This window comes from Mugil cephalus, chromosome 20 (genome assembly GCF_022458985.1).
Source record: "Mugil cephalus isolate CIBA_MC_2020 chromosome 20, CIBA_Mcephalus_1.1, whole genome shotgun sequence".
NCBI classification, from domain to species: domain Eukaryota; kingdom Metazoa; phylum Chordata; class Actinopteri; order Mugiliformes; family Mugilidae; genus Mugil; species Mugil cephalus.
In genome coordinates this window covers 9,436,226-9,458,679 of record NC_061789.1, presented here as the reverse complement: position 1 = coordinate 9,458,679, position 22,454 = coordinate 9,436,226, and the positions used below count along the sequence as shown (strand labels likewise).

Here is a 22,454-nt window from a genome sequence, read left to right as displayed (position 1 = left end):
GTATTTTCATATAAAAGCTCCTATCCAATCACATTTCAGCTATGGTTCGTTGCTAGGGTCAGAGAAATCTGCCTAGAGGCCTTCAGAATCAGTTCTGCAGGCCCTGTAGCATGATAAGTGTTCATAAAAATTTTTCAAGACGGACTTTTCAAGAAAAGTTGGACATTGTTAAGAAAGGTCGGGCAACTATGGAGCTAGCAAACCTGTCAAAAAAGGATTTGTCAGCCACTTTCAGTCCACTAACTAGGAGCAGTGCCCCTGGCTCACAGGCTCAGAGGAAAACTCTAAATTGTTTCTAAAGTTCCGGTGACTAAAATTAATTATATTCACATCATTTATGTATAATTTTGCCATTTTATTGGGTCGACAATGGCTTTTCTGCTGGATCTGCTGGACGTATGTGGCGTTGGTGGCTGCAGTGATGGAGGGGAGACTTGTTGTCTGTGTTTTGAATTATTCTTTGATTTACTGATTGCATTCATCTCGCTGTATGAGATACCCTTTGTTGCAAGATCCTGTGTTATTGCGTATCCGTATGATAACGGATAACGATCCTTTTAAGAGGTGTTTTTAATAAAGCTGGAAGGCATTGAAGACCTAGGTGGAAAATGCACGGCCCGCCACTGGGTGATAGTGTGTCTGACCGGCTGTGTGGTCATTTAATTCGTACTCTTTGTCATCATAATAAGCTTTAGATACGTTGGAGCTTTCCCTTTATTTGTTATGCGTTTCCGCTGCTGCAGTCACCTCAGGAAACATTAAAGTTTCATTTTGTCTTACCTAAGGCGAGGGGGAAGCAAGGTCTGACAGCTGTCTGTAGGACACACACACACACAAAAGCTTGGTGACAGGTAGACGGCAGGTCTCTCCAGAATTCTCCTTCCAAGTTTAGCTCGCCTCATCTCTCACTCAAACCTTGCTTTTTTTTTCCCTCTATCCCACCTTCACTTTCTCTCTTTTCCCTCTTTCTGTCTTGATCAGTGATTCACACAGAACGGGCCCTTATCCACGGTGCACTTTAAGGTATGCTATGCAAGCTATTCAACCCACAGAGAGACGATGGGAAGTCGGTCTGGTCTCCTGCTGTGAGCTCCTAACCGATTAAGACAGTTATGCAGCTTTACTAAATCCCGAAGGTAAAAATATCCCAAACCCCTGGAGCAGGGCTGGATATTTTTAAAAGTATTTCGGAATCCAGAATGAGTTTGTGGCCTTTAGACTGTGAACTGTAAACTAAAAAATATGAAGTGACTGAACAAGAAATGGGAACGCTGTGAGTGTCTCATAAAGAAGGATTTAACAGGGCCACAGCCACATTCTCCAAGACAGAATCCACACCTTTCTTGAAAATTATTTCAACCAAGAAAATTATGCAGATGTATTAGACTGCATTGGTTTTGGTTGCTGTACCTAAAAAACAGACAACTGAGTGTTGACGCTGAGTGTTGCACAGGGTTTGGCATGAAATCACTTGTTTTGTTTTGCCCACAATTAAATCAAATGGGTAATTGGAATAGAACAGCTGTAAAACTGACTCATTTTAATTTGACCTTTACCTTGCACTTTATTGTACTTTTGCATTGTACTGTCTATGAACATTCGACAGGCAGCGACAATAAAAAAAAACTTTGAATAAGTTATTATGTTTTTAGTGTCCTATTTTTGAATGACCTTTTTTTTAATGAATTGATGTCTGTTTAAAAAATCCCCTCTCAAGTTTAGGCTTTTCTGCTCATTTTATCAGATAAAATGTTTAATTTCACACTGTTTAACGATCTGGGTGTTTTGTATGTTGTGGTTTTAGCGTAATTTTAATGTAATATTTTTGTAATACATATAACTACTAGTTGATATTTGCATGTTTGAGATGCTTGAGGATGATGTCACTTTATTAGTTGGACAGAAGCGAACACAAGCTGCTTTACTGGACACAAAAATGTATGTTACTATCAACAAGACGTCCTAATCCACCACCTACTCTGTGAATAGAAAATAAGCAAAAGCCTACCCAGAAAAAAATTGTTGGTATATGGAATCCCAATGAGTTCTTTTTCCATATTTTCTATTAAGATGCTTCCTGGTACATTCAAAATGCAGGAAACTCTCTCTCTGTGTCTCTTTCTCTCTCTTTCAAGTCTACTTTCATCCCATTGCGCCCACCATTTGCTTTCCTCCATATAAAAGGAGGAATCTGTCACGCCGTGAGGCATTCACATCAGAATGTTCCTCTATCTATAACCCGAACAATGATTGATGTCCCTTTAAAAGGATCAAACAGAGCTTGGCTAAACGCTGCCTGATCATCCTATACAGTCACCGTGTCTACTGTTACGGGTGTCTCTGAGAAAAATACATCCAGAGTTTTGGCGTGCCAGTTAAATTAATGCAAAGAAACAAAATAATTAAACGTGTAAAAAGTTGGAGTGTCCTGCACAGCCAATAGCTTCTTACTGTCGGTGTGGGCGACGTTAGGAAAAAGCAGAAAAATGTGAGAAAAAAAACAGTTTGGCCGCACACAAAAGATACAGGAGAAAAAATATTCACTTTATCGTGACATGACAACACATTTCATCTCATGGCTTCGTCAGGTTTGCTAGGACCATCACAACAGGCGCCTTATAAAACCTGCGTTTGCAATCCACAAACAACAGCTGTTATTGGGTCACCCGGAGCTGGACACAGGCAAATACAAACAGTCCACACCATGAGAATGAGTATCTATCAGAGGGCTCGAATAATTACAACACGAGTAAAACAAGTGCAAACATGTAAATGCAAATAGATCCCATAGAGGTATAAACTGTGCTTAAAAAATTAAAATCCACACCTGAAGGAGCTAGTTTGGAGGATTAGTGAAATGTCATCTAGAAAACCTCTAGGTGCTCCGATTGCCTTCGCTTAAGGGGCGAAATTGTTACGCTAATTTTCATGTTCTGAATATGAATTTGAGTACAGGTGCTGCCATACGTGGCTAAACCTGCGACCCTTGCTGCTAATAGCATGTAGTTGAAATAATCTGCCAGTACATTTTTAAGTTAAGTTACATTCAAAGACACGATCTATTACGGCCATGCTTCGGATTGAGAGGGACCAAGCAGGAGTAGAGTGGAGGGCCCATTAACGCCATTAGGCTTCGAGATTGTGCAAACATTACAATTCCAACAAAACCACTTCTTCAAAAACCATACAAGAATATGAGCAGGAGTCGATGACTACGAGGAGCCGGGTCCCTTTGTTGGATTGTTTTTGTCACTCAGGTCACACCTGTGACTTTGTTCTCTTACGATTCCACCTCTGCGCATGCATATCCAGTTATTCCATATTTCCATATCTTTTTGTCAGTCAGGAAGAATGAAATAGAACATGGGGTTTTCTTCTATTTTTTTTCAATATATATATATATTTTTTTTTCCCAGCTTCTTTTTTGGACGAACAACAGCCTGCAGTGTCTGGAGTCTTAAAGATTACCTCTTCTCCCCTGCCTGCCTCTCTCCCCTCTCTCCAGTGTAAATGTCTCTCTGCTCTTTACCCAGGCTAAGCTGCAGGGAGCTGCAAAATGGCTTTGGCTGATGATATTTGGCCATGTTTGTTTGATGTGTGTGTGTATGTGTGTGTGGGTATGTGTGTGCGTGTGTGTGTGTGTGTTGCCTGCCGCGAGACACGGCATCTGGCACACAGCACCCAGCCACCTCAACAGGAAGATAAAGGGGGTGGGTGAAAGACGAAAAACAGAGATGATGATAGGATATGAAAAGCAAAGGATAAAGGAAGCACAGGTAGGAGCACAAGGGACAGGAAATATATGGAGACTGTCCTGACAGTGGAGGGACAGCATATGCCACTACTGAGTCTTGGCATGCGCCGCCGAGTGCCACGTGAAGACAGCAGACCCCGTGTGAAACTGAAGCCTGAGCGTGACTCACGTGACGAATGTTGCACTTTTCTCGTGGCTATCCTTCTGGAGCAATGTATGCATTTATGAACCGCGTGACAGCCGGTGGTTGGGGTTGGATGACGGGCATAAAAAGCATACGAATCTCATATTTCTTCTGTCAAAACAAGCTGAATTCCTTCTGCAAGATTCAATGTCTCACAAAAGTAAGCATTTTCCCGATACATACAAATTTCCAGCTTTAGTTGAGTATGAATATTAACAATTTTACACCAACTGCAATCAACATAATTGACATCATGCAATTTAAGACATGTCGCCGGAGGCACACGAAGGGCTAATACAATTAAAAATCATCAAGAGTGTATATTAGACCTCTTCTAGACTTTGTGAAGAATGGAAAATGAGATGCGAGGCTACACTGATACACGTATAACATCACATATTGGTTGGAAGACCAGATTATTCATGCTGGGGCACCCTTCCACTCTCATAGATAAAATACCTTCTGTGCTTCATGAATTCTGAAGCATGTGGCAAGCCCCCCGTTAGGTGATAAACTAGTGGACAAACTGTCAAAACTAGGGTCACAGATGCTCATCAACTGCACTACGTCAAAATACATTGAGCTCGGTCGTTAAAGGGGTGTTCACGCAGAAACAGACTAAGGAAAGCTGATGACATTTTTAGCAATAATGGGCAAAAAAAGCCTTTAGCAACACAACTTGAGCTAACAGCCAACTGCTCTGACATATGATGGAAATGCAGAATTTCATCCCCATCAACACTGGCCTCCTAAGAGTCCCATCTGAGCTGTTTGGTAGCAGAGTGATGTACCAGGCCCTTAACTCTGAGCTCACTGGATCGAAAACAGCTTCTGCTGATTGTGTTTTTGCGAGCAGTTGCATCCCCCGTATCCACGGCTGAAGTGCCTTGAGCAAGCACCTAACCCCAGCGCTGCCAGGGAGGAAATACAAACACCTCCCAGAAAGGCCGCAGCCAGCCAGACTGTTTGTATCTAGCACAGTGTATAAATGTGGAAGGCGGAACTGCTCCTCTGAAGAGAAGACAAAGCAAGCAGAGCTCCCCCTAGTGACTGGCTTCAGTATAGGTCATAAGCTCCACCTCCTCAATGTTAGTTGATGGGAATTGGATTTTTTTTTACAAGGTTTGTTTCTGTAATTTTAGGTAGTTAATATAATGTTGATGCATGTTCAAGTGGCAATTTTTGTTTTAGATAAGTTTTTGTAGAATTATTTGATGCTATAGAAACAGGAAGTGACCACCAGTTGCTATGCCAACCACTACGTAAAGTGTTCCTGTGGGACCATGACAGTTCTCATTTCATCTTCTACAACCTCTTCTCCTCATTAGGGTCACTGGGGTTGCTGGAGCCTATCACAGCTGCCATCGGGCGAGAGGCGAGGTACGTCCTGTACAGTTCACCAGTGTATCGTAAGGCTAACGCATAGACAAAAAACCATTTGCATGGACTGCCGTGAGAGTTGTAAAAGCTAATTCTAATAACAACTTCAGAGCATAATCCAACATTTCCTTGTAACGGATGGATTTAGAGCAGAGCGAAAAGCGAAGTCTGTCTGGCTGACGTGGGGTTGGGTTATTGATATCATGGCTCCGCGTGGCTCCACTCTGGGGCTGCACTGTACAGACTATGGCTCCAAAGTTGCAAGATGGAACTGCCCATTTCCCCGGGAAAATAGCATCAGTTTGGCCAATGCAAGGAAGGGGGGACATGCTGTACTTACTTACACAGTCTATGGTATCGAGGACCTTCTTGCTTTGAAGCCTCAGTGATGAAAGTGGGCTTTAGGTTTTGACACTTACTCAGACTGTTGTTCATCAACCAAGATGTGTTTGTCGTCTAAACCTTAACAGAACTTCACCTGTAGGTGTAAAACTTCCAAAAACCTAAGACATATGACTATTAGGAAAGGCAATATTTTACTGTTGTCATTTAAGGTGTGGGTCATGTAAAGATGGATGTAAGTGGTGTAAAAGGAATGAAGGAAGATGCAGTGTATCCGGTATAGTATAACACATTTCACTTTGTCCAAAAGGCAGGTTCATCTCATAGTGGGCTGTACAAACACACACACACACACACGAGCTTCCCGCATCTCTGTCAAGGACAGCTTGACAGGGACATAGCAGATTTCTTTTTGGTTATTGCACCCGTGACTTCAATGTGTTACAAAACATCCTCGTTTCATGTGAGGTTTCATCTCCCTGGTGGAAACGTTGGTGTACCCGTAAAGAAGCTGCACACTGGCACAAAATAACTGCGTATGAGCATGTGTGCGAGTGTGTAGGTGGCAGTGTGTGTGAGACGGTGGTTGGTTGGGTGAGTGTGTGTGCGTAGCCTGGAGCAAGATTGCCTTTGAGTGATGTCGGGCTGTTTTGGCAGAGGAAAAGGCGACCCCGCGGTGGCAGAGGGCGCCTACTCTGACGATGAAGACACCTGGCTGCGCTCCACATATTTTAATTTGGAGCTAGTTTCTTGGCAGTAGCATTTATTGGAGGAACGTCGTTTTACTTGAGACATTCGGTTCAGTTTTACTCATTTGGTGCCAAATCACAACATAAGTTATCGCAGTGCACTTAACATGGGGAAGTCAAGGCCTTACGATATTTTGGAGGAAACCATCAACAGTACTACCTTGAGCAAGGACTTGGCACAGTGGGCAGGTAGGAGGATACCTGTGACAGAATCAGACTCGGTGGGCGGGCGTCTGCCTCGACAATCTCTAGATTCGCAAGTTCAGCCACAGTCCGCACAATCCAGCCACAACTTTATACTGTTAATACAAAGGGTTAGGGTTAGGGCTATCTTGGGCTTGCCGGGGTGCAGTTGCAAGTATGGAAAGCTTGTAACAATTAACAAATTGTCATCAGCTCAAGCAACGTTATCTTCACCTCCTCCTGTCTCTGCTCTGCTTTAGTCGTAGCTAAGACTCTTTCGCTGGCAGAGAGCAAAAGGTGCATTATATCCAGTGTAATGTGATATAAAAAGCACTGGCACTTGGTAAACATTAGAAAAAGAAATGTCTTAACTTTCAGTGTGTACATGATGCCGTGGCAGCTGGTCGTAGGTTTAGTTCAAAGAGGCATTTACCAGGGTCTGCAGAGCACACAGTAATCTCCAATTTGTCCGTCCACCGCCAGCCATCAAAACAATAGAGCTCAGTGCACTGACCCCTTTAAAGAGTGTGGCCACTTTTGTGATTTCTTTTTTCTGTGCAAGCATTTTGTGCAAATCCTGCCTCAGATTCCAATGGGAAAAAAGTTGTGACTACGGTTATTTAATACTTGATATTTATACAGGATAGTTTTGGAGTGCGTTCAGTGTATTAAGGCCACACCATAATTGATGCAAGGAAGTTTATTGGTAGTTTATTGGAGGGGACGAGAGAGATATGGATGGAGCTGATGGGATGATGATGGTATGGGAAACTAACGAGCAAGACTCAGGATGGAGACGTGTTTCAGGAAGCTTTGGCTCCTCGTCACTCTGGTTAGGGTTAGGGTTAGGGTTAGATGTCCTCTGTCTCTGAAATGTCTTTTTTGTTCCCTACAGCGCTAATGCGAAAATCTCAATCTTCCGGTTAAGGACCACAGTGCATTCACCTCTGACAAAGCTGCCTTTCACATCTCTCCAGCATGTCATGCTCCGTGTCACCTCACCTCATGTGTGAGTGACAGCCCTCTCACACCGATGAGTAACTTCCTGCAGAGAACAGTGACCTCTGACTCTTTGTGCAAGGACAGCAATAAAACGTGCGAAGGAGAAGCACGGCGCCCTTCAGGGATGAGTGTGCAGGGAACTGACCTCTAGCATGAAAACGTACGTGTAGGTTTCCCTTTTTTTCTGTGTGGCCTTACAGTGTGTGTGTGTGTTTGTACACCAACACAACTGTGTCTCTTCTCCATGCCCCATAAACCCTCCTTATTACCTCATCTCACTGCTATCAATCTCTCCCTTTGCGTTTGTGTGTGTAGTCGAGTGGGCGCATACTAATGTGTATGAGACAGTGGATGTCCTAGTGTGGGACAGCGGTGCTGGATTTATTTCTCAGTTTGTGTGTCTGTCATATGCCTCGTTTGCGCACTTGTGTGACTCCGCGTAGCGTTCTCGCGCTTGAGTGTGTGTCCGGGGCTTAGGGCTATTTCCTCTCCAGTTTCCATCTCCATCCTTTATCCGTTTTATCTGCAGCCCTGTGAGACTGAAGGATTGTTTTTCTTTGTCTCAGACCTGGTACAGCAGCTATCTGATATAACCTCTGTGCTCCATTTTTTTTTTTTTATTCCTTTATGCTATTTAACTCCTCTGAGCACCTACGTATGGGGAGAATCAGATGTTAGGAGAGCCGGGTGTCAAGTAAGAGCCGGTGCCATCGGGGTCATCAGATGGCCAGCAGATGTATGGTGCAGTGATCGGAGCCGTGATCCTTAATCCAGGGTGTCATGTGCCTGCCCAGCAAACAAAACCCTGCGGCTAGGAAATTACTTTGTACTTACAACAGCTACTGATGATATAGCTACTCACACTGGCTTTTACACCATAGAAAACTGCACAACATGAGCAGGAGGAGCAGCGTACCAGAGTTTGACCCCAGGGATTCCACTGAGCCTGGTTGTGTTGCGTTCCAATTGCAGTCTTGTTCCTTCTTCAAATGTTGCTGTTTCATTCCCCATCGGAGAGAGAAAGAGAGTGCTTGCCTGTTCAGTTTTTTTTTTTTTTTTTTCCTTGATTTTCATGCTTCCGCTGTGGGTAAGTAGGGTACATAGTTAAATGGTTTCTTTTTTTGACTTTTCCGTGTGTATTCACTGTCATATCCTAGTATCTCTGTAGACTGCAGACGGACTTTATACAGTTCGGTCTAGATGTAAATGTAACGATCATAGATTTGTGGTTTTCGTTGTTGGAAACACAGTTATATTTTTCTCCTGCTAAAAAGAAAAAGAAAGCGGGACTTAAAAGTTGATCAGATATCCTGGTTTACGGTTAGGGTTAGGGTTAGGGTTAGGATTGCTGCTTACTGAAGTCAGGAGTGCTCTTTCTGAGATGCTTTCAAGATATTTTGTGGTACATCTCATTGAGGAACTCAGGAGTTGGCTATGTTTTTATCACTGGAAATACATACTGGCATCTTCTTCTCCTGCTAAAAAGAAGAGAAGGCAGGACATGAAAGTCGATCAGATATCCTGATTTACAGCTAGGGTTAGGGTTAGGATTGTTGCCCAGTTAAGTCCTCTTTCTGGGATGCTTTTAAAAATATTTTGTGGTACATCTCAGCTAGGAATTCAGGGGTTTGCTATGTTTTTGTCATTGGAAATGCATACATTTGATCGTCTTCTGCTAAAAAGAAAAGAAGACTTGAAAGTTGATCAGATATAGAGTTAGGGTTACGGATAGGATTGCTGCCCAATGAAGTCAGGAGCTTTTGAAATAAGTTGTGGTACATCTTATTTAGGAATTCAGGGGTTAGCAGTCTGAGCTGCTGACTGCAGAGACTGCTTTAGACTGAGCTAGCAGATGTTAAAAGTCAACAGAGAACCCATGTACTGTGTAAGATATGTAAAAATCTGTTCTTTATTTGATTTTCGCAAACAACATCGGTAAACAATGTGTTTGCCTCAGCTGGCTTTGTTTTACAAAAACGGATCCAGACTTAGTTCCCTCTCAGACAAGTTTGGCACATTGACAATTCATGTCATGATTCATGATGTTCAATTTAAACATCCATATCTGCCTATCTGAACTTCCAGCCCTCGCCACACAGTTATTCGATGTATTATCCTGTATGTTTGCTTCTTCCTGACTGCTGAAAATCTGTGTGAACTAGTTCCACAGTCCTGGTATTTTCACCACTGCGGTTCACCGCCATATTTTGTTAAGCAAATTTGTTTCGGCCAGGCTTTCTCCCACTCTCGCAAATCAAAGCATCACCTGTGGAAAAGGGTCTATAGAGGTAGAAACTCACTTGCTTTTCACAGCGCCGGATTTGACAGCAGTTTTCCTGGAGATAATCAGGGGATGCAATGTCATCAGTAAGGCCGCTGCATCAATGTGATGGCCGGCCTCTTATGCTGATTGCCCTCATTCGTAGCAGCTGCTGCAAATGGCATAAATACCAGGATCCGGTAGCATTTTATCCTCAGCACGACAGCTTATGTAACCGCTGATCTTAATTAGTGGTTATGAGTTTATCAAGATTCTTTTATGTGAATGCATTATTAAAGGAAAAGAATAGACAAAAAGAAAAAAAAACCTAGGGAGCTTGCAGACATTTTCCTGACTGGTTATCATTTTACAGGAAAATTGGATTTCAGAAAATCAGGACATAATGAAATCAAAACAAAGCATCAGCAGGGAGTGTGGGCATTGTCAGTTATTACTGTTCCGTGTTTCGTGTAGCAGTGTTGTGTATACGAACATGTTCACTTCAATTTAGTGACACATGGTACAAGTTTCCATGCCTGTTGCACGGATAACAAATAGCATGAGATATTTATTTTAAGTGACACGGAAATGTAGGGTTTCTCTAATAAATCCCATGCAGATCAAATTCAAGGAAGCACGAATGGCTTTGACTACTCTGGTTGTTTTATTTTCCTGTCGATTAAGCCCCTGGTTTTTAGTTTTTTGTTTTTTTCTCTCATGTAACAAACAAAGGGTAGCTCAGTAGGTAGAGTGGGGTGAACCAGAGGGTTACCGGTTTGATCCCTGGCACATGGACCTCATGCCAAAGCATCTTTGAGCAAGACTCTAAGCCCCAAGTTGGCACTTGTTGCTTGGCACTGGCGTGTGAATGTGTGTGTTGGTGTGAACTAGGGAGTACATGTGGCATTGTTCATATAAAGTGCTTTGAGTGCTACTAGGTACCCCCCTGCTAGGGCAACACTCCCAGTTTCAGAACAATAACCTTGCTGTGAAAGCATCCGCCTGGTTAGGTTTCCCTTATAGCCACATCCAGGAAGTTTTGACGACATTTCCACTGACCTTAAACTTCCTAATAATATCAGCAGTTGTGGTCACAGGAGCATCAGACTATTCATATATGCTCTTTATCTCCTCGGACAACTTTGCTCTTGTCTGTCTCTTCAGTCCAATGAGTAAATATCCTGCCTGTTTACCATGTTCACGAGAAGACTCCGTATGTGCGGCCCCGTCTAGTGGTATTCACAACCTTGTAACCTTGTAACTGGAGAGGTCTTAGTTTACGGGTTTTAGAGTGTTTGGAGCGTTTTTCGAAATGAATGAAGTCGTGCATTGCAATTAGTTGTTAGAGGTTTCTTTGCAGTTTTATAACATGTTCCCAGTGCCTTCATCTACTACTGTGCTAGCTGTTAGCCTTGGTGGCTTCTATATGCTAATGATTGCCCAGCACAGGTCTTCTCATGATTTAGGGTCAATGTTACATGACTTTTAATCCAAGATTACACAGCGATGGAGAATGACTGATGCATGAGACTGATACTATCACCACGTTAAGAGTATTGTTCAGGGTATTTTATGTTTTGTAGTATGAGCATGTATTCAGTCAAAGGAAACCAATTACCAGAAAGATTACTATACCAGATCACTTGTCCTTAGTCAAGTCTATAAACATTCTGACTTGCATTTTGCAGTTTTGTTCACTTTTTGATCCAACTCCATGTGGATAAAGAACAAACGGACAAAAACATGACAAGATAGGCTGCAGAGAGGGAGAGGCACGCTGAAGGCAAAATTCAGACGTCTTGACAGGTCAGGCAGACTTGTCCTCTGAAGCCCTGCACAAAACATTTTACGTCTGTAAACATCTCCATTAGGAGCCAAATCTCACGGCCAAATAAAAGTGTGGAAGCAGCAGAGGAGTCCTGGATCAAACTACAGGCTTTCTGTTATATTAATGCCATTCTTAATGCTATATGGGTTGTTGGAGCACTATCAGGGTTATTCAGTCAGAGTGACAGTCAGCCAAAGAGCAAATGTTTCCTCAACAGTGCTTTTGATGGGCAATATTGTCTCACCGTGCAATGAAAACCATTTTGCCAGTGCACAACAGATTTTTTTTTCAATTTTTTTTTTAACTCCTGTCTCCTCCTTGCTCGGTAATAAAACCACCTCATTGTTTTCATCTTACTCCATACCTTGTTTATACTACTCACAGGTTTTGTATTTAACTTTAAATTACCTGCTATTTGCACTCGGGAGAGTTTGCAATTTCATTTCACCGGTGCTGTATCTGTCCATTAAGCATGTGACAAATAAAACCTTGAACCTTGAAATGGAATGGTGAACTTATTTCTGCACTTATTTCAACTGTGCAATAAAAAAAGGCTGTAATATTTAAGATATCTGTACTGTCCTAGTTGATTTGGTTGCTTTATCCTGTTGCATACATTCAGTGTGAAACTTGAAAGTGCTGCTCCCTAAACCACATTCTGGTTTATATCAGGTTACACTTTTTCCAGTGCAGCTGCATGCAAAATGCTGTTATTTCAGGTCTCTGGACCAAAGTGGCTAAATGAAGCATCTGTGTGAGGTGTGTACAACGCTCATGCCAACAGTTTTTTTTTTAACTCACTATCTTAGTGTAACATCTGGGTCATAAACAGATGTTGGAAGAGTTAAGTGTGATTTCTGCAGTATCCTCTTTAAAATGTGTCTATGTTTTGATCATCCTTATGGGTTACCACTAACGTTTGGGTCTCCGTTGCGCTGCAGAGCAGCATCTGCCTTCTCTCAAACTAAAACTTCCACACCATAATGTGCATTATAAAAATGTGACAAGCATGAAATTACAGTCAGCTAAATTTGACAACATTTATAATTAATTTGAGCGTAACGTGTGTGCCCCTGGGATCTGTTCTGGGCCTTCTGTTGTTCCTTTTGAGATGGTCATAAAATACCAATACTTTAAGTATATGCTATAAATATCACATAAAAGCTTGGCATATTTAATTTACTGCAAAATGTGGTTGACGCTTTGGGAAATCCAGATTAGAAGTGGTCTAAAAGTACTGTAGTTTTGCAGTTATGTAACTTGAAGACTAAACTGACCCTACCTTTTTAGGCCATCAGGTTTGAATATGTCTAGTACTTAGGTTTATGGCTAAATACCAATTAAAACTAACAACAGCCTCTGCTGTATTTTATGTTTAGCACTAATTATCTCATATACATGTATAAGATTCATACCCTTCTTATGTTCTATTTATGAATAGAATGCTAATTGATTTAGGATAATTATGTGGTCTTCATTAGCACCATAGACAGCTCTTTACTGTACTATTTCTGTGTGAACGCCACCGGTCATGAGTGTTCACATCACACAGCAACTCTGGAGCGTGCTATGCATGTATTAAAGATGTAATGAGAAATCAGTTTATTAATAGAAATCACTGAAACACTTTTTTTTTTTTTCCAATAGAACAGTCCACTAAAATGTTGAAAGAAATTCAACGCACTGTCTCTCAAGGAGCCCAGAATTGTTTTGCTGATATAAAGCGTAAAAAGAAAAAGAAAAAAGAAAAGGAAAAACATAATCCTAAACTTGTGTCTGTGGGGAAATAAACAAACCTGGAAGGATTAGTTTCCATCTCTGGGAGGAAGGGAGGAAAGAAAACACAGACACCCGGGTCATCTGCTATGTTGCTATGGTTTCATCTGTGGGACTTAACAGTCAGATGATGACTGAGGGCTTGTTTCCTCATCTGTTTTTCTTTTGTAATATGGATTTTTTTTTTCATCAGCTCTGTGTCTTTTGGAAAGATATTGTAAAAAATTATAATAACAATTATAAGGATAGTATTGTAATCACATCTTCAGGAAAGAAAAATGGATGAGGATAAAGGAGATGATCTATAGGAAGACAGGGAAACTGTAGGGAAGGATAGAAGGGAAAATGAAAGTGGTAGATAAGTAAAATTAGGTGGACTGATGGGAGAAATGAAGCAGAGAAATAGTGGTTGGGGGAAGTGATTGTGGACGGCTGGTAAGTAGGAAGTAAGGGATGGAGGCAAAGGTAGTGCAAAGCCATTGTGTTCATTATGAAAACAGAAGAGAAAACTTGAAAGGAAGAGAAAATTGAAAGGAGGGCGACCTGGAATTGGGGAGGTGGAAAGCGAATGAAGTGAAGTGAGAGAAAACATAGCTGCTGACAGATGCCTCTGTGGGGACGAGAGCAAACAAACACAAGAGTGTTTCGTGAAGCCCCCTGGTTTAATTTTTTTTTCACGGGTGGAAGGCAACGATAAGAGAGAAAGCCAGAAGGTGTGCGTTTGTGTGAGAAGGAGGGAAGGAAAGGAGCAGGAGGAGGAGAAAGAAAAGGCAAGGAGGAATAATGACAGAGACGAGGCTGGAGGGTTGATAAGGAAAGTTATATTCAGTCATATTTGTACACAGCACCACGTTGTGTGCCTTGCTGGCAACACACACAATGGCACAATATTCGACCTATTCCACTGGATACCGTACAGGCACCCTCACCATTAATCCATCCTCTAAATGTTTTTTAAATTCTTCAGCGACATTAGAATACAAGACATTAAGTCAGTGGTGTATAACCCACCTCTTTGTGTCTATTATCTCTCTTTGACAGCAGAGATTGTTGTACAGACATCTGGAAAACAATGTTCATTTATCTAAATTTCATGATTTGAGACGGAGTCCCTCAGGGCTCTGTTCTCGCCGCCTTCTGTTTTCCTTGTCTTTCTATTTCAAATCTCATCCAAATTACATCCATTCTTTTTGCATAGTCTCCTGAATCTTAACTATATGTGACTGTAAAAGCCAGTGACCCTTCTCAAACTCAAAGAACATCAATGTAATGAAACTTCCTGCTCCTAGTTTCAAATAAAAGTAGAATTCTAGTCATTGATTCTGAACAGCATAGACAATTGTTTCATAAAGTAAATCTCAATCATGAATATAAGAAATAAGTGGATTAATTAAGTAGTATTAATTTTCATTTCAGCTCTTTTGCAAACAGACCTGAATTGTATGCTTTGGATGGCAACGACAGGTTCCACATAAATGATGTTAAGAATAAGCAATGTCACAGACGATTATGTCTATCATATTTATGAGAAAACACCACGCTGAACTTAAAAAGAATTATCCTTTGAGAAGCACGATCGAAATGTACAGTAATATATAATCATATTGGCAGCGCTAAATTACACAGCATGCCTTCTGTTCACTGTGATCCCCACTCAGAGAATGAATGTAAACACAGCAGCCACTGTGATTACTGAGTCTGTCTGTTTGTTTGTTTCGAATCCCATTAGCTTTTCCATTTACGATCCACTTAGTTTACATGGCGAGAGGAAAAAAAGTTCACTTCACAATACACTAAAAGTAATACAATCACAAAGAAGACAGGTTTCGACTGAATGTATATCATGATCTAAGAGATAGCTACAGTCAGTTAAGACACAATGCCAATGGAAACCTTGCACACTTTGAAGTGAAACAGCTCCCAGCAGTGCACCTTTTAGAGTAATTATGTGCACGCTATGCTGCTAATCAGTCAAAGGTTTACAATCACCCTAACTCATACTCTGTTTGTCTGCTTATTAGCTGGCATCGCTCTCTGTTGTTGTGTAGTGTCTTTTCATGAGTGCATTGTCCCCCAAGTGTTTTGCACTGTCTGTATTATATTGTTTGTATTTGCATTGTCTCTCATCTCTGTGCCGTCTGCAGCATTTTATAGCTCTTGGCCGAATGTCCTCTCATCTGCCTATGTACTGCACCTGCTATATCTGGTTGACATGACAACAAAAACCTCTTTAATCTTCGATTGTAAAGTGTGGACAAATAGTGAATATCATTATGTCTCCTAGATGTCACTCCAGTGTTGTGTTTTATTATTTGGCACAACCTCCTTGCTTTTCTCCGTCTCTCTCCTTATCTTAGAGGATGTCATCCCTGAGCCAGCGTCTTCATTGCAGTTATTATATTATCAAGATGACAAAAACAATTAAATCTAGAAAACCTTATTCTTCTCTGTTCCAATATGTCATCTCACCAGTTTACATGTGTCTGTGGAGTGGCTGGGCAAGACGCCATGTGTTTGTGGTCGTGATCTGAGGTACTTACTGCAGTGCAGCAGTGTAGATATAGTCTATCGCATAAAGCCATCTCAGGGTCTCATCAACTTTTTTCAGTGGTCTACGGTAGAAGAGTTTTTTCAGGTTGAAAAATGTTGATACTTTATGGGGGATTAGCTCATATGGTAGAGTGCTCGCTTAGCATGCGAGAGGTAGCGGGATCGATACCCGCATCCTCCAAATCTTACTTCTTATTAACCAAAGGATCAGTTAAGTATCTATCACATGCATTGCTATTGTTTGTCTAACCTAGCAACAGTAACCAAGGAAGTTTTAAGAACAACAAGGGTCCTAAAAGTGAACCTTGTGTAACGCCAGATTTGATGTTCAGACGAACGGAGTTCATTCGTAGGTAGTTGATTCAATGATGAAGATACCTGGGGCATTATAGGCCTCTTATGCATCAGTGCAGCCAGAATACATCAGTTCAATTCGTTTTTATTGATTATATATATATTATAAATCAGATTATATATTGATTGTCTTAAGACATGTAAGCCATGTAGTCTGAAACCCAGACTGAAAACCCCAGAGCAAGCATGGAAAAACTCCCTTTTAAGCTCATATGGAGGGATAGAAAAGAGACAGAAGAGAACAGCGGGAAAAACAAGATAAACATATATCTGTCATAGATACATACATCCAACTAAAGCCTACACATAGAATCTGATAGCTGATGATGTTACATGACAGTTTGAAAATATAAGAGGAATGGTAGGAGTGGATAGGAAATGAAGACTGGTCAACAGATGTATCATGGAGCTCCACAGGTCAGAAACACACAACTCAAGGCCAGACACACTTACAAGAAGATGGAGGAGGAGGATGAGGGGAAGCGTTATGAGCCCTGCAGTGTTATGAGTATGCTAAAAATTTGAATGACTGTTAATAATTTGGGAGGTGTAAACACAACAAATTCTTGTAGCATGAAAGAGTTCTGGAAGAGTTTATGTAGCTGCTGAACTTGCTCAGTTTAATTAATTTTTAGTTTAGTTTTTTAATTTGTACTACCATAGCTCTTACTGAGACACATCAAGAACTTGTTCTTGTTTGAGAAACTTTGTACCAGAGTCAGAACAAAGACACAAGGTAAGATTGCTCCTGCTGATTTTGTTCCATCGTGGGAACACGTACTGAACTTTCACTCAGGTAATTGCTGCTCTATTAGAAGAAACCAGAACTTATCTTTCATAAACAAATATTATACTTTCACTCCATTACATTTGGTTGACAACATGGATCCCTAGCTGTAATGATTTGATTACAAAATAAAAAATACTCTTTCACATGTGCACATACAGATACATTTTAGTTAATTTAGTTAGAATTTAAGTCAGTGTGTGAAATATCATATCTTTTTCCTTGTGTTTTAATTGAACACAAGACAAAGACAAAACAACGGATACGAAACATGTATGTAAAGGAGGGAAGAGGAATAAGATAAAAGTATAAAAATGATAAAAATTGGTATTTTGTAATATAATAATAATAAAATATAACATAATATGAAAGCCGTTTTTAATAGAAACTTCCTGCCTTTAAACTTGTATGTACAATTTCATAAAGAACAAATAGCAGGCTTCTCCTCAGGTCAGTATTAAGTTTTCTTCAGCCTGCATTCAACAGAGAAGCCTCTAAAGCAGTGCATGCTGGAAAGTTTGCTGCCATCACGTTTTTTGATTCTTAATTGAATGAGTCGCGTGACTTCTCATTTCATGTGAGTAGTCGACGTCGTGCCAGAAGAGAAACTCTGAAGAGGGGTATTAAGATGAAAATGTTAAGAAGTGGAAAAAAATTACAAAAAAAACAACAGCATTTAAACTCAGTTAATGAGTAAAGATTAGTGCGAGTGCCTCTTCCCTCACATATTCAGCTTAAACTGTCATGTGAGCTTTAAATGTATAATCAACTCAGTTAGTCTTGAATCCGGCTATAATCGCGTCTCTCTTCTAATTAGACATGAATGATATGTTTAAGTAGTGTTTATTTCAGAATCTACTCTGCAATATGGATAATAACTGGCCTGTGTTGGGCTTTTACTCGTCCTCTGAAGACATTTAGTCCATTTAGTCCAAACTACACACACACACACATCTGCAAAGAAATACACATAAACACTCTGTCACTGTCTCTTTCACACACATTCACACACATACACGAATAAAAAAAAAAAAGACACAAATGAATCCAAGGAACTAAAGCAATGAAATGCTCAAATGAATAATGCCAGCAGGGAGGAAAAGAATTAGGATAGCAGAGGAGACTGAAAGTAAAAGAGAGGACTCTGGAGTGATGTAAAATGGAGAAATGAGGAAAATGTAAAAAGCTGAGGGTGTGATGATCCTGAAAATGCTATAAATGGAGAAGGAAATACAATAAATACTCATCACTGACAAAAACTTTCTTTACGCACATAAAGTTTAATAAAAGCATTGTCATTTTGTTAATTGAGGACAAATGAAGGCAAATGATACAGAACGTTTTGTATCTGCAGTTTAATAGAGGAGCTTAAACTCTGAACGATTTGAACAAATGGTGGGTGTTTTTTTTTTGTTGTTGTTGTTTTTCTTTTGATTGAAAAACAACTTCATGATTAATGGAGAAATTAGGGAAACAAGGCCAAGGACCGCGTGGATACACGGGCAGTCAGTGAACGCACCACAGCCGCAAAGATAAAGAATAAAAGGTAATTAAGTCTTTTTTTTTTTTTTCTTGTCAAAATAATCTTCTGATATTTTATGTTCTCATAATGTGTCGGGGGAAAAATACATCTAAGGCATCTACAACCATTTTCAGATGCTAAAAGATGACTCGTAGTCAAACAGACCTTTGATGTCGATGTTTTTTACAGCTTCCGTCTGATACAGCAGCACATTAACTGCATGCTCGCGGCATTTTGGCACCCGATGTGTGCATCTTTTTAATGGATTTCTCCTCTGACCCTCCTTTTTTTTTTAATAATCGCTTTGTGCTGGAGGGACCATTTTATCAATGTAAACTCTGCTGTCTGTTTTATAAAAACCCAACAACTGATTGACAACATGTAAAGACTCCTTCTTTAGGATTCTTACTATTTATCCATGCAGGTGATATGAACTCTGTTAGTCGGTTGCATCATTAATGATTGAGCAATTCAGTTTGCCCAAACCCTAACAGGAGGAAATCATGTTTATGGATCATATTCACAAAATATCCTGCAGCTAAAAGTGTAGTACCTTCGAAAAATCGACTTTTCGTAGATTGAAGTGTTCTTTTGTTTTGTTTTTTTCTTTTTCGACTATCTTAAGGCGTTTGGATTTGAAATAAGGATGAATGATTTTCCATCACGCGTACGAGCATATCTCTATTTCATACTACTTTGTGAAAAATGAAAGTCCAAGCTAAGGACCTGAAGGCAACTTCACTGGCGAGGGCATGTGTGGCTGCTACAGGTTCCTGAAGAGAGCATGAGAGCTTTCTGGAAGGATATTCTTCACCTTCCTTTTGAAAAGCTGAGTCGGGAGTTTTGCAGCAAAAAAAAAAAAAAAAAAGTACCTGCAATTGGCAGAATCACGTTCATTAATGTGCATTCTTGGATCCTCCTCACGTGACCGTACCAGGCAAGAAGTTGAAAGAACCCCATCTTCCCCCCTCATAATATAATGAATGGGAATTATCTGCCGGCCAATCCGAACGAGCACGAGACCAGCACGAGTGCTGTGGGCTGTGCGTGGCAATGGGCTCGGTGCACAAAGGACGGATGAGGGAGCACCTTGTGTGCAGTCGTTGAAAGCCTCTCGGCGCTCCACACTCTGAAGGAGGAAAGTGGTAAAAAAAAAAGAAAGAAAGAAAAAGGAAAAGAAAAAAGACGTTCTTTAAATAGCGCTCTCCATTCAGATAATCGCTGCAAAAGATGAGCCTGAAAAATGTGGACATGTGTCACTTAGACCAAAAGGAAATAGTCCACTGCACAAAGCAAGAGTGCTTACTCCCCCTAGAGGTGCTACGGAGAATGCACATAAGCATGTCACAATAGAGCCCCCTCAGTTTCCTTCATTCTGTTTCATTTCTATTTTAATCTGAAGGAAAAATAATCATCAGAGTTCCATCAGCGGAGGCAGGCGAACGTCCCCCGACATCGCTGCAGAGATCAGGCACTTCTGAGGCAACCGCAGCCTTGCCAGATGATTTTATTTTTTTGTGACTGCCAGAAGGATGTGAACTTCTCACCCGAGTCCCTGATAATGCGGACAACTGTTATTAATTAGACGGCGATTTATGCAAAGGAGTCAGGGGGGCATCGGCAGCCGGGAGTTCTGCACCAGATCAGATATCGCATCTCTTGTCAGCACAGGCAGAAAACCGCGGAGCAGTAGAGAAAAATGAGCTATACAAAAAAACAGCATGGGATTATGCTAAGCTAATAAGCATATGCCAGTTTTAGCCATATAAAAATAAGTGTAGCTTCACACAAAGTAGAGACAATCACACTGATCCAGTTTTTGAATATATATTTCTGTCCATTTTATTCTCTCTGTTCATTATCTGCAATTGTGTTAAATCAGAATAGTGACATTTATTGATGATGACCAGAACAACCTAATATGCGACATTATGCCAACTATACCTAAAATACCTAAAATCAGTTGTTCTTTAAGCTACCATTAAGGATGAACACAATAAGTAAATGTGAAAAATGGATCAGTTTGTCTTTGAGGGTGCTGGACATGAAATGGAAATGAATTCTATGCCTTTCATTTCCATATATGGAACTATTTGCAATCCCCATCCCCCATGGCTGGAAAGTATCCATCATTTTACCCAGTGGAATTGTTTGCTGTGCTATCCCCCTGCCAGTTTGGCTTCATGGCTGCTGTGGACTAACAGGGGCTGCTTTGGTTCGTTTTGAACCAGCTACTGGGGCCTGACTTGTTATATATTGGCTAATGAGTTGTTTTCCATGTCGCACAGCTGCAGTTCCAGAATAAGTAAGCCGATGGTCTCCAATTCTGCAAATATCATTATCAGAGGAAGTTTAAAAATCTTGAAGATCAATGTGGGCGATACTGACTGTCGCAAACCTAGAAGGGCTCAACCCCTAGCCAGCTAATTAAAAAAGGGCAAAGAGGTGGAGTATGAATGGAGCCAAGATGGACGAGAGGCGGAGAGCTAGCTACCTGGAAGCACCCACCATTCAAATGTGGACACTGGTGGACCAAAGCTGTTTTTTGTACCAAGCTGTAAACAGGTTTATTTCTGCTGGCATTTCAGCATAGAGGTCTACAGGGATTGACTCACTTTTGGAGCCAGACACAAGTTGTCCTTAGAGGAAGTTTTACTACATTGGCTTCATCTTTGAGGTCCAGAAATTGTAGCTTGCTGTGGATAGCTACAGCCCCTTTCACACTGCATGAGAATCCTGCGTTGACCCGAGTCGTACAACCCAGCAGTCGACACTGGATTGTAGCCGATGACAATTTGTCATTGTGCACACTGTCGAGCTCCAGGGCTGCAAGAGCTGCTCACTGAGATCTCAGAAGAGACCAAAGGTTTGGTCCACACCCGTAAGATCAATCTTGATCTCCCAGAGACCAATATGTGAATTAGCCCTACGTCATGCTCAGGAAATTCCACCGATGGGGGAATCCCAGTGTGAACTGGGCTTGCACGACTGTGTTTATATATAGTTTATATTGTGATATGGCACACCGTTTTTATCAGTTTATTAGTGGGTTAAATAGCAGTGGGTCGTCAAGTGTACTGAAATATTTTACTAAAGACGACGCTAATCCACAACCCTTAAAAGTTATGGATGGTGCCGAGTTCCAGCCTGTTTTTATACAGGCAATACATATCTGTTCTCAGCATATGCATTCAGCTCAAGAATACAGATTACATTGTTGCAAAGCATTACCTCCTACTGTGTTTTTATCAGCGCAGCATCAGCGACTAGTCAACTTGACTTTCATCACATAAGTCGACTGAGCCACTGTTGAGCAAAAGGTGTATATTCTTCTAGTATTATACATTCAGTTGTGCATTTTTATTTATTTTTTTTTTGGTGTGAAAGCAGGCATATATCACCCTGAGCCGACTCCAATATCTTGTAATGAATTATGGACAAAACACCTAATCAAATTTAATGTAAAGCCAAACTGTTTGCTGCTCAGTCTGCATGCATATTGAATTATTGATTGCCGGGAACAGCCTACATTGAGTTGATTCCTTGCCCCTCGAACAAACCCCCACAGACCCGCAAAAAAACACAGAGGTCTATTTTGAAGTAAACTTGATGGCTTTCCTTTCTGCTAACCTTAAATGCCTTGAATCGTAGCACGGCCCAGACAAGGAGCACTGAACTGGAAGATGTCGAAAAGCATCAGAATGACAGAGAGAAGAGAGACGAGGAGAGGGCAGAGGACAGGTGGAGGAAAGGACGAAGGGAGGAGGGTAAGAGACAAAAGGA

At 41.0% G+C, this 22,454-nt stretch overlaps 1 non-coding gene across 1 annotated transcript; it reads left to right on the top strand.

The window, feature by feature from the left end:
* Nucleotides 1-16,116: 16,116 nt before the first annotated feature.
* trnaa-agc lies at nt 16,117-16,189 on the top strand. Its single transcript has one exon. It is a non-coding gene; the product is annotated as a tRNA-Ala (tRNA).
* Nucleotides 16,190-22,454: the final 6,265 nt, after the last annotated feature.